We start from the raw sequence: 12,216 nt of genomic DNA, 5'->3' as shown, positions 1-12,216 counted from the left end.
AAATTCTGGTAGAGTACCTTTGTCGAAAGAAAAACAACAAAGTACCCTGTGGTACTGTTGGTTTCATCAGATGTCTGAAGTAGATGCTGGATGGTGTAAGGGCATGTGGCGCACTGATCTGTAATAACTATCCATATTATTATGTGTGAAGGACTTCCTCAAGTGATGATAAATTCCGAGGGCAGAATAACAGGACCTAACAGCTCCAATTCTAGGCATGCTACTTCAGTGTCCTGGCTAAGTATAAAGAGAATTCTCACCCAGATGTAGTGATGGCCATGAGCACAGGTGGATTTAAAAGGCAGTTAGACAGTTTTTTGCAGGATAGCTCTACCAACAGCTACTAGTTATGGCGAGTAAAGGGAGCTTTCATATCAGAGACAGCAAACCTCTGAAATCCAGTTGTGAGAGGCAACACTGGGGAGGGCCTTTATGCCCTGTTTGTTGGCCCTCCTCGAAGGACAACTGGTTGGCCATTGTATGAGGCCAGTGATTCTCTTATGTTGTATGAATTCCTTATTGTTATATTAATTCAGTATGTACTCCTGGCTTCTTCACAAATGATTTGATATAAGTATATTATGCACATTGTTACACTTGATAAGTTGGCATTGTCATTGATAGAGGCATGTGACCTTGGTTATGTATATATTGGAAGTGATACAAGCAGTCATTTAAGACTTATCTGTCCATTTGAGATGTTATGCTTGTAGCTATATAGCTTTGGGGAGAAGACCGCTTTGGTAAGATTTTTTGAGAAAATTTTATTCATTTATTATAGCATAATAATGATACTGAGCATACAGTTTATAAATGCAATTGCTTTATTTGCAGATTCAAGACTTCATTGTCGACTTTATTGCACATGGATGTAAAATTGTATGTATCATGTATTATTAAGTTATTTTAGTATTGTCAATTTTTATATCTGGTTGAAGGGTTCCCTGTTATTATCTGAAATTATATGTTGACAGGAGACTCATTTGAGAAAGACACTTCGAAACGAGCATTAACTCGAGAAGTTCGTCTGCCAGTCTGTTCACCTGTTGAATATAAAGACTATACATCATGAAATTTATCAGTACTAGAATCTAATTTACTTCTGTGTAATTTACTTCTGTGTGCACGTTTGCAGCAATTTTTTGTTTTTCATTGGCCATTGTATGAAACAGAATGCTAAACTAGATGTTGATATGGTCCCGCAGGAATCATCTTATGTTCTTATTACACTTTTTATTTCATTTTTGATGAGAGACCACCAGAGAGCTAACAGTTCCTTTTATAATATCTGCTTATAAATATCCACGTAGGAGCAGATCCCCTTGTCCGTGAAGAAGCATCAGTTACCGCAGCATGACTCATACATGAGTCTACCTTAATCTGACCACTGATCTATCTAGGCAGTACTGTCCACCCTTACTAGCAACTGTTCTCCAGGGTCTCTAGAAGACAACTTTCTGATGATCTACCACTTGATTCTTATTTAACTGGAGGTGCTGGAGACTGAACCTGGGACTTTCCGCACGCAGAGCAGGAGCTTCTGGACGTAGGGCCTCTATGCTGCAAATATTCTCCAGCTCATCATAGACTACATACGTTCAATAAAAGTCTCTTTTATGTGATGGAACTTTTTAAAAAACTCTAAAGAGGCTCTTTAGGAAAAGAGTACAATGTCTGATATCAATCAAGCATGTATTTCACTAAATAAACAATCCAAAATCACTGTTCCCTCTAAGCTGAGTTAGTGTGAGCTAGCTCACAGTTTTTTAGCCTCCGGCTCAGACATTTTTGCCTTAGCTCAGGAAGGATGGCTCCAGAGCAAGCTAATTTATGCAGCAGGCAAATCGCTCGCTCACAACTTTAATGCCAGTAGCTCACAAAGTAGAATTTTTGCTCACAAGACTCAACAGCTTAGAGGGAATCACACCAGGCTCTCTGCACTATCATTGCCGTATGGGTTCGTTTCTGAACACTGAACTTTAAACTGTTCTGTTCAGACCTTCTCCCTTCCTTGTAAATTGCCCCACACATCACTGTGCAGCTTTGCCAGATCTCGCTGCTCTCTGTACCTTGAGAATTTTAGCCCTTTCAAAAGAATTCTTCAAAGATGTTGGGGGCTTGAATAGGACGGGAACAGGTCTACTTTGATTTATATAGTTTGGCTTTCCAGAGCTCCCTTTTCTTCAAGTACAGATTTATTTCCCCTGAAAACCTTTAGCTCAAATCTGACATTCACTGTAAACAGTGACAAATGAGCCTCAAACTGTTGTTGAAGTACAACTGAGTTTGTGGAATTACGTACAACTTGGGAAATTTCCCTTACCCATTCAAACCCATGGCAGTTCAATTGTCCTTTTGAGGTTGCTAAGTCTTTAGGGACAATATTTGCTCCTAGACGCTTCCATTTAGTAAATATTTATTTTAACTTGTTTGTTAGATTTATATCCTTATCTATTCATTGAAGGCTCTGAGTAGTTTGCATAAATAGTTACAAATGTGTCTTAAAGGAGATGTGGGTGAATCTAAAAAAGACAACACCTAAATATTTCACAAATATACTCAAATATCTAGTGAAGAAGAAGAGATTGGATTTATACCCCACCCTTCACTCAGAGTCTCAGAGTGGCTTACAATTTCCTTTCCTTCCTCTCTCCATAACAGATACCCTGTCAGGTCAGTGGGGCTGAGAGAGCTCTGAGAGAACTGCTCTTGAGAGAACAGCTCTGAGAGAACAATGGCTTGCCCAAAGTTATCCAGCAGCTGCATGTGGAGGAGTGGGGAATCAAACCCGGTTGTCCCAGATTAGAGTCCACGCACTTAACCACTACACCAAACCACTACACCAAACCACTACACCAAACTGGCATTATTGTATCAACTCAGGAGAATTTGCTAGGAGAAAGAGGTACAGACTTCCAACACTTGTTGGCCCATTAGCCAATGGCAAGGCAGACTGTTCGTCCCTTTGATTCCATAGCCTGTGCTGTACAGAAAATGTGTGGCATGGCCTACATCAACACAGTTGGATATTGCACCATCGTTGTGTTATAGCAATCATTTGAAAATGGATCAGCTTGTCCAACAGGATAACCAAGTTATGAATGACTGCTGCAGCAATACAACACAGTATTCAATAACAGGTGTGTGCGGCCATCGTCTTGAACTGGAACACTTAGTAATTCCAATGTGGAAATATCCTGTGGTTATGGAATGCATTACCACGGGATGTACTTGAAATAATTCTTTAGGAAGCAAATGTCCCTTCTACAGGCAAATACTTTCTAAAGACAAAGGACTGGATGTAAATACTGTCCCTCAGTTTTGGCAGACTGCTTAAATGGCGGATCATCAGTGTGCGCTAAGAGGTGGTATTTTGTATGGAGATTAGTCTTTCTAATGTTGTAGTGCGACTTCTGGAAGGGAAGGCAGCATGGTGTAGCCCAATCTTGTCAGATCTTAGAAGCCAAGCAGGGTCAGTACTTGAATGGGAGACCACCAAGGAAGACTCTGCAATGGCAAACCACCTCTGCTTCTCATGTGCCTTGAAAGCCCTTTGCTGGGGTCACTATGGGTCAGTTCAGACTCGACGGTACTTATGTACACCGTGGGTCTTCTGGTTCTAGCCCTGGCTGAAGACAAAAAAGGCAAAATAGCACTCGAAGGGATGATAATATGGCTTGGTAGAATTATCCTTTTTTCCCTATCAAACAAACCTTTTATGATAGATGCTGGATCAAAACACATTGTACTATGCCATCACTTACATGATGCCAGTGCTATACCAATTTTTTTGTGCTTTATCTATCAAACCTGGCAAAATTTATATCCAAGCAGATGTTTATTACACCATGTGACACATTTTATATCCATTATGTGATCTATGGTCTTCATTTCAGCAGGCTGTGCAATATATCTTTTCTATAAGTGCTTTTATTTGTTCTTATATATGCTTTGCCATATTTTATGTCCCAGTAGGTCTCAATTTGTGCCTTACAGCTCACTCAAGAAGAAAGACCATGCATAAAAAATTTTAAGGTCCAATTTCTCCCCCTTCTTTTTAGTACTCAGGAGAGTAAAATATTGGCGTGTGATTTCAGTTTGTTGATGTGGGAGAATACTTGACATTTTGTGAAATCCTGTGCCCTCAGTTCTGATGAATTGTACTGAATTTGAGAACTGAAATGAGAATACATGGCAGCAATAGCACATCTAGAATTGGCTGTCTCAAAGCTGCTTTCTTGTGATGTTGCTAAGCTCCTTGTGAAGTATATACTCAGGCCAGCTATGCTGCCAGGAGCTGAAGTGACAGATGTGGCCAGGCATGCTTTTCATCAGATTACTCTAGCTTGTGGACCATGACCTGTTTTACACTAATGGGACCTAGCCAACCATCATCCATGCTTTAGTCAGGTTCAGCTTCTGCAATCTGCTCCACATGGAGGGACTGCTGAAAACAGCTCACTGTTATTTAAAGCAGACCAAAGCCAGCAGACTCATGCCTGCTCTCTCCCTCCCAACACGCAGAAGGGTTACATGCTCAGGACTAGCTATACCACATGGTTGGGCTGCAGACAGGAAATAAGTAAAAAAGGGAGTTGTGAAGTTGTTTCAAAGGTTTATACTAGACCCTTCTACTAAAAACAGCAGATATTTTGCAAGTAAAAATTCTAAAACAGAAAAAATAACCAGAAGATTAAAGCTCTAATAATAAAACAGAATTATGGCAGTTATCCATAAAACCATCAATCATTGGTAAAAGGAATCGGAAGGAAAAAAATGTCAAAAAGCATAAGAACATAAGAAGAGCCCTGCTGGATCAGACAACTGGTCCATCTAGGCCAACATCCCATTCCATAGAATGACCAACCCATCGCTCTGGAGGGCCAACAAACAGGGCATAGAGGCCAAGGCCCTCCTTTGATGTACTCCCCTTGCACAGGATTTCAGAAGTAGTCACTGATGGACCTATTCTCTATGAATCTGTCTAACCCCCTTTTAAAGCCAAGGCACCATGTCTGGAGTGAAGATCAGTTCAGAAGCTCTAGCTGGTGCAGAAAGCCAGAGGGTTATTTAACTGGACTGGGGTTACAATGTCTCCAAATCACTTATGTTTCCGGGGGTAGCTGATTCAATCCTTCCCATTCATGAATTTGGTTGGCAAAGTGTGAGTGGTTAATTAAAGAGACATTCACTTCTCCAACACTAGTCCTTGTGCGTCTGGAATCAAAGGGATGGTGTGAAGAACATTATGTATATCCCTGGAATCACTGGCTGTGAAGGGCTCCAGCATGCTGTTTGTAAGGGCAGACTACAGCTGTTCCCAGACACATTTGTTCTCAAAGGAGGACTGGAATCCCCCTTTTGTCACTCACCAAAAGGCAGACTTCCCCAGCAGATCTGCTCATAAGTAAGAACCCCAGCCAACCATGTCAAGTAGCTTGTTAGGATCGCAGGAAGCGCTCTGGAGTAGTACAAGAAACTGCAGACAACAGTTCTTCCCTGCCAGAAGACTGCCACGGAAGAGGGGGTTACCCCATGCCCAGGCAGCTAGTGGTTTCAGATCTCTGCTGGATTCCAGTTTGTTTCTTTGGTTGGCTGTAGGCATTGCATAAGTACTTCCCACTGTTTGTAAGATGGCAAAAGCTGTGCCTCGTGTTCCTTTTGTCCATGTGTACAAAATACTAACGAATGCGGTGCAAAGACATTCCATCTTGCAGACAGTGTGGTGTACAACTCATGCCTTCTAATTTATGTCTGGGCCCAGCGCCTCTTGGTAGCAGTCCGGTCTCGTATTATACAATTGCTTATCTATTGCTTTTATTATGGATGCACTGCATTTGCTCTCTTTCTGATAGGGTACAGGTTATTTATGTGCCATGTCGTGCTATACTCCATAGAATACACAGTATGTTTTATTTGATTAAAAAGCATTCCTGGGGGGATAGGAAGAAACCTACATATACTGAATCAACCATCCGGGAACAGAAAAGTATAAGGTGAAAGAGCAATAAACAACTCCCTACCACTGTTGTTTCAGCATCACAGAAGGCCTGGTATTAATTTGGACCCCCTTCTTATGCAGACTTGGAAGGAAATAAAGTGTGACTGTAGATCACAGCAGATACTGTAAAGGCATGCTTTCCCAAACACTTTGTCCCTATATATCAGCTGTTAGAAGGAATGTGATTTCAGAAGCTGTTCTTTTGAAATAAAATGGTCTGCTTATTATCCTACAGTAATTCTGATTGAATTAACTGGAAGCACAATCCGCAGAAGGTGCCACTACTGGACTCTGCCCTTCCTCCCCTCCGTGGTGCACCATATTTTTTTTGCTCTCATGCCACAGTTGATTTATGGCGATCTCATAGGGTTTTCAAGGCAAGAGATGTTCAGAGGTGGTTTGCCACTACCTGACTCTGCATCATGATCCTGGTATTCCTTGGAGGCCTCCCGTCCAAATACTAGCCAGGGCCGACCCTATTTAGCTTCTGAGATCTGACAAGATTGGGCTAGCCTGGGCAATCCAGGTCAGGGCTGGTGAAACATACCAACCATTATTTATGACCGGAGGCCACTGCACCTCTCCTGTTTAGTGGTCTACCCATCCTTCCACCCAAAACGTAAAAGCCAGCTTTTGAAAAGTGGACTCATAAACAATCCTATCAAAGAGTGACTTCTACAATTTAAGCAAACATCTGTATATAAAGGGCAGAACCTCTTACAGTGCAGATACACTGATGTGACGCTCTGAAAAATTTACTTATATAATGCAGTTGTGTCTCATTCCACCATTTTCAGTGATTTATCCTTCTTTGTTGTTTTGTAGATTTGCATCCTGGCAACAATTTCATACAGAACAAGCACCCTTCGACTCAATTGAATCAATAAGATTGTTTCGCTTTGTGTTGGATTGTGATCGTGAGCACTTTTGTCGTCACAACAACTCTGAACCAACATCCTGTTTTGGCATGGGACAGTACCATAATTATTGGCTGCTCTATTCCAAAACACTGACTTGCAAGCACAGAGACTTTTAGAGCTGAGATACCTTTTAGGACAACTCTTTGTAGTCGATGGAGTATTTTGGGGGTGTGGATACAGCCTCTTACATGCTTAAAGCGCAGTTTGTGAATTTCTAGGACAAAAAAAAAGCAACCCTGGTGAGGCTGGCAGCGTTCCTGGAATGTACACTGTTATTGCCATTTACATCAAAGGCTTTTACTGAAACATGCTTCTTTGTTATCAAGGTCATCCAAGCAGGAAAGTCAGCAGAGCCCCTGACATCACCATGTCACGCTCCGGGTTTATTGTGCACAATCATTGCTCTTGGAACACTTTGTCCCTCACCTCCATCTCTCTTGACAACAGGCACCATGAGAAATGCAAGGGACAGAACTGGTACTTCTGACCTTCTGATGAAAGGAGCTTTGACTGGAAAGCTGTGACTGGTTTCTCATTGGTTTCTCAGGTGCTTCTGGACTCAGATTTAGCTGTTCTGACTTTCAGGTAGCGTACCTCTTATGTGGGTAACCGGGGCTTTTTTTGTAGAAAAAGCACAGCAGGAACTCATTAGCATAACAGGCCACACCCAACAGCAGAAATGCATTAGCATATTAGGCCACACCCCCGACAGAGCAGCTCATTAGCATATTAGGCCACATCCCACATTACCAGAAGTGTAGTCATCCAGCCACAATCACCTTTTGCTTCTTATTCTGTTTACCTTGTTTGTTGTCAAAACCCAAGGCTTTTTTTGTAGCAGGAACCCTTTGCATGTTAGGCCACATACCAATCCTAATGAGTTTCTGCTGTTGGGTGTGGCCTATTATGCTAATGAGTTCCTGCTGGGCATGACCAAGGAGCCAGCCGGAACTCCATTCCTGTGCGTTCTTGCCCAAAAATAGCCCTGTGGGTAACACATTAACATAGACACTTTTACTTTTCTCCTTCGGCATCTACCTTGTGTGTGCTTTATCACCTCATGCATATTTTTTTTAAGACCCAAATGTGTTTTAGACTCATAGGGTGCTTTTGTAAGATGCCCCTGGGACCTGTTTGTACTATCAAGCTGAATTTCCAATGAGCAAATACTTCACAAATGTGTTTGTTCACTATTCAGGAAACACTTTAAAACTCCCTCTTATGACAACAGCTCTAATGGGAACAACAACACTCCATAACGGTTAGGCTTATGTTTTACGGTCATTGGGAATATTGTCAAAAAGTGGAATTTTCACCCATTGTTTCTGCAACACATAATCTTTCCATATAGCGAGAAAGGCTGGTTATCATAGCCAAGTAATGCTGATGACATTCAGATGAGGTAAGAAAAGTAAGGTTTAGCACTCAATGACCTGTGAATTAAGGATGCCAAACATTCATTCCTAAAGTTGAGTGAGAAAGAGTCTCATTTTATTTTGGGGTTATGTAGCATCTCCTGTGTCCTTTCTTCTTTGCCATCAATGTCCTTCGCCCTTATTGACTATTACTGCCACTTAATTGCTTTGACGCTGGTGACTCATGAGGTTATGCTGATGACATCATGATCCCATGATAATGTCATAGATGCCTACAGACCACATGGGTTGTCACAGCCAATCAAACTGAATGGCGGTGAGGATAAGAAAGAAAAATGGTATGCTGCTATGGGAATAAAAGGACACAAAACAGCATCAGAAATCATACAAATATTTAGCAATACCTCCCGCACCCTGGTAATTTGTTCAGCTGAGTCATATGCCCTTACTTTGAATCAAGTATTAAAATTAAGGTATGCTCAGCACAGAAGTAATTTCAGTTGTTCACGCACTTAAAGAAACTAACAACAGCAATATACAATACCGCAGTCTCCATCTGTAATTCTGACAGGCAGACAATACCTGAGAGACAGCGAGTAAATACAGATGACCATTTACCATGCAAAGCATGTAAATAATGGGAAAAGCCCTCATCTCTATCCTCCTGCCAACTGGCGAATAGAAATCTACCACATGTCACATATGAAGCTGCCTTATACTGAATCAGACCACCAGTCTATGAAGATCAGTATTGTCTACTCAGACTGACAGTGGCTCCACAGGGTCTCAGGCAGACATCTTTCACATTACCTGTGACCTGGTCCTTCTAAGTGGAGACGCTAGGGATTGAACCTGGGACCATCTGCACACGAGGCAGAGGCTCTTCCACTAAGCCACAGCCCCTCTGCATTTCATGCTGCTGCTGCTTGCTGAGGAGAAGTATTTTCAGCTGAGGACAACCCGTTGCCTAGGCCCACTTGCATTAGGCAGTAAAAGAACTTTTGCCTACAAAACTGCTGCATTAAGGGAAAGTGTGTTTCCGGCCAGCCCTCCCCTGCACCTGAGGAAGAATAAGAGCCTCTGCCTCAAGAAAAGATTGCCTGAGATAGGATATATCTGAGAGATTTTTTTTAAAAATCCCCTCCCCGATACTGTACTGCTGGGTGTGACTTAGGTCACGTTCAGACGGGTCTTTACATCCGACCCAGGCACGAATGCCTGGCGGATTAAAAGGGAATGATCAGACAGCGACATCTAGGAAAGGTGCCGCTTCCATGATCAGCCCATTTTGCCCCACCAGGGAATTGTACTTAAAAGATACTGGTGAAAGTCTGGTGCTGTTGCTTGCCGACGGGCCAATGACGGACTTTCCTCCGTCTGATCATTCCAGCATGCAATCAGCCCGTCGGGATGGTCTGCTCCAGACCATCCTGAATGGCCGCCATTTTAAAAAAATCTCCAAGTGATATATGCATAAACACATAAATGCGCAATAGCCGCAGAGCTCCGTTTAAGAGTTCAGGACAATTTCATGTTAATCAATGGGCCGTTAAATTGATAAACTTCGTTAATTGAAATTGGACCTCGAGGGAGGACAACATAGGTCTTTCCCCAAGCAAAGTAGTCCCTCCACTGACCCAGATCTCCAGGGCAGGGGGGGATGGCCGGGACTCATTTCATCCAGCCCTGGCTGTCTGCATCAGAACAGAAACTGAAAGAAGTTGGGTATGCTTTAACCATGTGATTCCACACATGCGCGGAAAGCAAGCACGCAATGAAGTGCATATGGGCATGCACAATGGCATTTAAAAAAAAAAAAAACCCTGACCGCGTGGCTTAAATGGGCACCACAGCTTCATATCCCCTGCTGTGGTTACTATTGCCCATCAACATCAATATTCTGGTCACCCAGTGCCAGTATCTACACCCCATGATGCATTTCATTGGGCCTGATTTGACAGGACAGAAGAACTGACACATGCAACCCACACACCCAAATCTTGCTTAAGCTGGGCCTTCAACCATTGTGCACGCAGTCTCAGCACCCCACAGACAGTAAATCCTGGAAGAGCATTGCACCAGCACATTACTACTATATGCACAACAGTATTGCATGTGTAACAGCCCAGTTTAAGCAATGAACTGGACATCTGCAAAGTCACACAGGAAAGTTCTTCTCGCCTGCCAGTGTGCTGCCCTTACTTCTTCATTTTAATTCCACTTCTTTTCTTCCTTGAGCTCAGTTTCTACCATCCCTGCTTTTGCAGGGAAAAACACACACACAAACCAGGGATGCCAGTAACGCTTGGCAGCAACTTCCTCTGTGATTTTGGCCAACCCTCCTTGGATTTATTTGCCATCAGCAAAAAACAACACCTTTGCATGCTTCTGCAAACTTCCTCAATGTGGACAGGATAATAGCTGGTCAGGCATGTAGCAAATGAGACAGGTAATCCAAGAGCAAAAAGCAAGAAATTGCAAAGTGAACAACTGAAAAGTGTCCAGCAGAAAAAAAGGGTAACTGTGCAGACCTTTAATACTCTACATCCTTACTTTCAAAAGCACAGTAAATGGTGGGGAACATACAAATGACTATTACCTTCTTCCATTTACTTTGAGGGTAGCATTCGTAATTGTAAAAAGGCAGATAAATCCACTCCTAACATTTATACTAGCATAAAATTCAGAAGAGAAAATGAATTCTTAGCCAAGTTACATAACAGTAACTGCTAATAAGATCATTGCAATGATTTCGGGGGGGGGGGAAGTGAAATATTCGGGCTCTGGAGTTTAAAAAGAACATAATGAGAGTTATGAAACTATCCTTTTTCCCCCCAGCTGAGTGATACAAATGGAAAACAATTTGCCATGAGGCTATTAGGCATCCATTTTGCTAAGACGTCCCTGATGTGTTAACAGGATTTAAGATACTAAATGTGGCTGCTGGGAAAGCTGACATTGGATAAAACATCATTCCTGCCATTATTCAGGTGAGTAGCCGCGTTGTTCTGAAGCAGCAGAGCAAAGTTAGAGTCCAGTGGCACCTTTAAGACCAACAAAGATGTATGCTTTTGTGTGCACACACACTTCTTCTGAGTTGGTTTTGATAACCCATTTCCCTCTATCCAAAGAAGTCTCAGAGCGGCTTACAATCTCCTTCCCTTCCCCTCCCCACAACAGACACCCTGTGAGGTAGGTGGGGCTGAGAGAGCTCTTTCGAGAACTGCTCTGAGAACTGTGACTGACCCAGGGTCACTCAACTGGTTGCATGTAGAGTAGTGGGGAATCAAACCCAGTTCTCCAGATTAGGGTCTGCCGCTCTTAACCACTACACCACACTGGTAGAAGGTGAGCAGTAAATTAGCATACAGCATAATGAAGATGTTTAACAGATTCAAGGGCCAGACAGAAATAGCTAGCTTAGTGTTATGTATTGAGATGTATATAACTGCCTTGTGAACTGTGCCATTGAGATGCCATGTTAAGCTTCGCCCTGGGCTAGGATCCTAATGTAACCAATAGGAGCCCTAGCCCAGAATATGTTTGCCAATCACCGTGCAGAGCGGGATCGCTTGTGATTGGTCCTTATTGCTTCAACCTCATAGGTTGCTTATTGTACAGTGGGTGTGGCTACATTAGCCGGGAATGTTTAAATATAGAGCAGCCAGTGCATGTCTTGGTTCGGATGATGGGTTCTGGCTGGCGATTGTTGTACCGTAACGGAGAAGTAACTGAGCTGAAGAATAAACCGCATTCTTGCTGAAATCACTCTCCGACTCTTTGTTAAGCGCACGACTTAACAATTGGCGACGAGGATGGGATTCTAGTGCGGGTAGGCAGCCCCGCTAGAGCAGACCCCATGTCGGACAACGAGGAGATCGCCGAGGCCGGCCAGCCACAGGCTCCACCCGCTTTGGTG

At 42.8% G+C, this 12,216-nt stretch overlaps 1 protein-coding gene and 1 non-coding gene across 2 annotated transcripts in view; both read right to left on the bottom strand.

The window, feature by feature from the left end:
* The window catches only part of LOC107110907 (glutamate receptor ionotropic, delta-2-like), a 1,200,243-nt gene that overhangs the window by 154,382 nt on the left and 1,033,645 nt on the right, over positions 1–12,216 (bottom strand).
* TRNAT-CGU lies at positions 9,129–9,200 on the bottom strand. Its single transcript has one exon. It is a non-coding gene; the product is annotated as a tRNA-Thr (tRNA).

The sequence above is a fragment of the Gekko japonicus genome, unplaced genomic scaffold (genome assembly GCF_001447785.1).
Source record: "Gekko japonicus isolate JY-2015 unplaced genomic scaffold, Gekko_japonicus_V1.1 scaffold229, whole genome shotgun sequence".
NCBI lineage: Eukaryota > Metazoa > Chordata > Lepidosauria > Squamata > Gekkonidae > Gekko > Gekko japonicus.
This window is presented reverse-complemented; position numbering and strand designations above follow the sequence as displayed.